Source organism: Cibotium barometz, chromosome 4 (genome assembly GCF_041138505.1).
Source record: "Cibotium barometz isolate CiBa-2024 chromosome 4, ASM4113850v1, whole genome shotgun sequence".
Lineage (NCBI taxonomy): Eukaryota > Viridiplantae > Streptophyta > Polypodiopsida > Cyatheales > Cibotiaceae > Cibotium > Cibotium barometz.
In genome coordinates, this window is record NC_141049.1 from 3,071,357 (window position 1) to 3,077,245 (window position 5,889).

Here is a 5,889-nt window from a genome sequence, read left to right on the forward strand (position 1 = left end):
AAATCCAAAACGCACGGGAAGAAAAAGAAGAAAAGAGGAATTTTGAAGCATATAATACTATTTGATTTTTCAATTGGCAAGGAAAAGTAATTCTCCACTTTCCTCATTCTACCGAGGCTTACATTAATCGTGGATTGAATCAAACTTTAATCTAATTATAACTCGGAGCGGATGGGAAGAGAGAGTAGAGCTTTCCCGTATGGACTACGCTGAGTAGGGTTCGTCGTCCCTCTCCTTCCTGCCTCAATGGCATCTACCAAACTAGAAGCACCCAGTCTCGTTAGCTCGCACCGTTCGTCGTGGGGGAGGCCGCTAGGCGCTCCCCCTTTGATAATGCCAACAGGCCGTCGCCCGGATGGAGGCACTGCCAATACGCCTCGAATTCTGAAACCTGCTATCACACGAAGGGTGTCAATGCCACCCCTCCCAACTATGGTGGACAAAACCACTAGCATGCAAGAGCCAGCATGGCACGTGGTAGAAGCACCCTCTTTCTCAACCATGCAGCAGGACTCTCTCTTCCAAAAGGTTGCTTTTCCAAACGCCCTCTTTCTCAGCCATGCAGTAGGACTCTCTCTTCCAAACAGCTTCTTTTCTCTAGAGGAAGCGCATTTCAATCTTCAATCCTCTCCAGTTCTCATCCATCACCCTTTCACTAGCCACCATGTAGGGAGCCAAGCAGTCCAATGAGATGGAGGCCTCCTGCCCCAAGACCTCCTACCGAGAGTGCTAAATAACCTGCTCTTCATCCCGAGCGAAAGAACAAAGGCAAAACTGCTCTCTGAGGAGTGAACCAGTGGAATCCTCAACTCATTCAAGAAGCACATGCCTTCAACGGAAAGCAACATGTACATGGAGGAGAAGGAAGTTGGACGGCTCCTCATGGTGCTGCACAAAGACAAGGATCTCAGATGGGACTGGGTTTAATGGTGAGGTAGGAGATGACCGAGCAAGAAGGTAATAGAAGCCCAAAAGGTAAATTGTATGTCTCTCTGCCCATTGATTTAGTGGTGAGGAAGGAGATGACCTTCTGCGTACTGAGCAAGAAGATAATAGAAGCCCAAAAGGTAAATTGTATGTCTCTCTGCCCATTGATTTAGTGCAAGATTGACTTTTGGTTTACTAGTCCTGGCAAGCACTGGTAGCACTAGGCTAGCTTTATAGCAATATTTGCTTCAACTTCACTCACCGATCATTTTAGTGGGAGACTTCAACATGGTGGAAAACAAACAAGACAAATTTTGTGGATTGGGTCTCATGTTGAAGGTTCGTGAGCACAGGGACTGGCTTTCCTACAAAGGCTTTCATGACTTGGTTGACTTTGCATCAATCTCAAAATTTATGTGGTCCAATGCGAGGAGCTTCTCCAAAGGCCTTTGTGAATATATCAGCGACTTGTGTGCTGACGTAGGCCAAGTCGATGTTGCCTGCCAAAACTCTCTCCCTTATGAAGTGCTAATGTACCTCAATGTGTTTCGTCCGCGCATGGAAAACTGGGTTCCTAGCCAACTGTATACTGCTAAGATTTTCACAATATATGACAACCTTCCTCTCCACATGCAATCCCAAATCAGCAAGTAGCTTGCGTAACCAAGCTACCTCACACACTACCACCGTAGCTCCTCTGTATTCTGCCTCTATACTCGACAAGGCAACTGTGGGCTGCTTCTTATTGCTCCATGACAGAGCAACACTCCCCAATGAAAACATAAATCCTCTGGTAGATCTCTTGTCTGAGATGCTACTTGCCCAATCTGCATGTGTGTACCCATATAGCTCCAATGATACACGTCTTGCATAAAACAATGAATAATTAACAGTTGTCCTCAAATACCAAAGTGTGTGTCGCACACTGTCAAGATGTGGTTTGCGTGCAGAACATGCATAAACTGGCTCTCTAAGCCAACAATGTAACTCAAATCTGGCTTACTGATCGTGACATAGATCAAACTCCCCCCACAATCTTCTTATGGAATCCTCCAACACATAACCTACATCAGCACTAAGCTTGCCATTTTGATCTAATGGCACCGAGTTTGGCTTAAATCAGCCATCCCATACTTGGATAGCATGTCCAATACATATTGTCTCTGTGGACAGCCAAATAAACTCAGGTATACAAATGACCTCAATTCCCAAAAAGTAGCGAAGATCTCCCAAATCATTCATCTCAAACTTCCTTTTGAGAAGACTTTTTACATGCTCAATCTCATCCAAGTTGTCACTCCCAATAATAAGATCATCTACATATATGGTGATGATCACAATACCCTTATCACTCTTGTGCACATAATACAGAGTGATCTGCGTCTTTCATATGAAAACCAATAGTGACAAAATATTCAGCAATCTTGTCATGCCATGCTCGTGGAGCTTGCTTCAGCCCATACAAAGCCTTACGAAGCTTACATACATACTCTAGGTGACCTATATCCTCAAAACCAGGTGGCTGATCCATATACACTTCTTCTTGCAAGTCACCACCATGAAAGAATGCATTTTTACATCTATCTGATGTAAAAACCAGCCTTTAGCAACCATCGCAATCACAACTCTCACAATTGCCATCTTTGCAACCGGGGCAAATGTCTCCTCATAATCAATCCCATGTGTTTGGGCATATCCTTTGGCTACCAATCTAGCCTTGTACCTGCTTATGCTACTATCACAGTTATGTTTCACCTTATACACCCACTTACGATCAATAGCTTTCTTGCCTTCATGCAATAGCACCAAATCCCAAGTCTCATTTCCATACAATGCATCCATCTCCTCATCCATAGTATCTTTCTCCCAACACACATTTCCAATAGCCTCATCAAACATGTGGGTTCTACAACCTACACAACTTTTGCCATATTAGCATAGTGATGTGCCACATAACCATCATAAGTCAACCTCTGCACATGGTTTTTGATCTTCGTAACTTTGCATTCATTGCTTCCATAGTCTTCTTCACACCAGGTGTCCTCAAATACAGCATCCCTGCTTACCCTCAATTCACGTGTAGCATGATTTGTTACAGGTATATATTTTATCATATTTTTGATGAATTAATAATCAAAGAAAAATATGCTTGATTTAATGTGTATAGGAATCGGCTTAATGGAATGTGTGAATGTGCACAAGATTATTATATGTGAAAATGTGCATAAAGTTATTTCATGTGTAAAGGCCCATTAGCATTTATATTTGGGCTAAGGTTTTTATATGTACAAACCTTAGGGATTTTGATATGGTTAAAAATATGTAAAGAAATACCCCTAAAGTGAGAAAAAGCAAGCCCAATTTGTACGCACATCTATTCTTAGCTCCTTGGGATATTTTTATGAATAAAATTCTCTAAATACTCAAGTCGTGGAAGTGGAGCTACACACATGAGGGGGGAGATTGCCCCCAATCTTGTCTTCTATGTGATATTCTGTATTCTTTACTCTTGATGGTGATGTTATTTTATTTCTCTTGCCTTGTGTTATGCTATCTTATTTGGTTTTTCAAATTAATTCAAGTCTTTCTTTCAATTATGATGTAATTTGTGAGTTTTTAAATTATTTTCTTCAAGAAGTACAAAAGGGTCTCGTGACAAGATTATAGCATCTATATCCCTTTTGCTCAAGGGAATACCCAATAAACACACATTTTTCTACCTTTGGATCCAGCTTAGCACGCAACTCATCTGGCACATGCACATATGCAATACATCCAAAAACTTTCAAGTGAGACAAATCAAGTTTCCTGCCAGTAAACTTCTCCTCATTATGGCTGCAGTAGGAGTCCTATTCATGATATAAATTGTTTTAGACACATCCTTATCCCAATAGCTATGCAGCATATTCTTCTTTGTCATCAATTCCCGTGCTATCTCTACAATGTGCATGTTTTTTTGCTCAATAACTCCATTTTGCTACGGAGTGTATCTACATGTAAATTGTCTCTGAATGCCATTCTTTCACAAGAACTCATAGAACTCAATGGAGAAGTATTCTCCCCCTCCACCTGAGGCACTTTACATGGTTTCCTATCTATTTTTCAACCATTACAGTTCTGAAATTTTGAAAATGAGTGAACACTTTACTCTTCTCCTTCATGAAATACACCCATGCTTTTCTCGTGTGGTCATCAATAAATGTTACATAGTACACCCATGCTTTTCTCATGTGGTCATCGATAAATGTTACATAGTACCTGCAGGCCACCCATAGGCATAGTCTTCCAGGACCTCATACATCTGAATGCACAATATCTAGTACATTTCTGCTCACATTTATGTCATGTAGAAATACATGCTTTGTTTGCTTTCCAAATTGACATGATTCACATACTTTATGCATACCTTTAACTTTAAACTTAGGAAGCCCAGTCACAATTTCTTTGTTCTGCATAGACTTCATTATTTGAACATTTACATGCCCAATTTGCTTATACCAAATGTATGTATCTACAACAACTCCTAAACCATTTGCAAACATTGTAGCACTCACTTCAGGCATATTTACATTAAATATAAACATTTTGCCCACTCTATTGCCTTTTGCAACTAACCTGCACTTATCTTTAAAGTCTTCCACATAACAGTCATCAGGGTTAAACCGAACCTACCAACCCTGCTCAATCATCTAGCCAATTGAAACCAGACTCTTTGTAATATTTGGAACATGAAGTACATCTACAAGGTACTTCACCTTACCATCCTGCATAGACAATGGCACATCTCCAACATGGGCAATCAGATGAGCAGTGTCATCCCCTATTTCAACAAAACTTGGTCTTTCAAGAGTCTTCATTTCCTTCTTGAACCACTCACCATGACTTGTCATGTGGTTCAAAGCACCTGAATCAACATACCATATGTCATCCTTACATGCTGCTACATCATTTCCAGACACAGCATTAACCACATGTTGCATAACAAACAACCTCTCATTATCCTCATTATTTTTGCTAGAGGACGCATAGTTGTTTTGCTGCAATTTTCCATTTCGCATGTCACTCTTCTTCTTATAGCAATCTGCCTGCACATGTCTAGGCTTAGCATAGTAAAAATAGCCTCGTGTATCAATTATGCTGCCTTTGCCAAATACCACAACCTCTTTGACTCCCCCTGCCTCTAAACTGGCCTCTTCTACCTATGTGTTGTTGTTTGCGAATCTTGGGACTGTTGCTATTGCTGACCATAATTCTGATTACCTGTTCGGCCACCACCTTGGCCACATCCACGACCTCTACCTCATCCTCTACTTGAACTTGTGTAGGAGGCCTGCTGCTCTGAATTGTTTTTGTTTTGTGAAGACTGTTGATCTTCACCTAAATTCTTCTCTTTAATAATCACCATTAACACAAAATTTGTGAAGTTGAGAATGTTCTCCTCAGTCTGAATAGACGTCTTAAACACCTTGTATTGGGGCCAAGGACCATGTAGACACACTTCCACCTTATTATCATCATCAACAGAAACACCAATTGATGCAAGGAATTCCACAATGCCCTTGATCTTCAAGGCATAATCATTCACAGACATATTTTTCTTCTCCATAGTATGAAGCTCATTCTTCAACTGAATCTTTCGTGCCTTGGTGTTAGTTTTATACAGCTTCACCAAGGTATCCCATGCCTCCTTAGGTGACTTGGCATCCTGCATCATATGCCCAATCATAGTGTCCTATATGCTGATAGAAAGCCAATACATGAATTTCCTTGCTTCTTGATTCCAATCCTTGAATTCTTTTACATTTGTAGTAGTTGGATTAATCTCCGGTATCTCTGGTGCCTCCTCATGTTCACCTTCAATGTAGTGCCAGTAACCTTTTCCCATAAGGAAATTGGTCAATCTAAACCTCCAAGCATGGAAGTTGTTCTTGTCAAGATTCTCTGCAACAATCTAGTTTATTC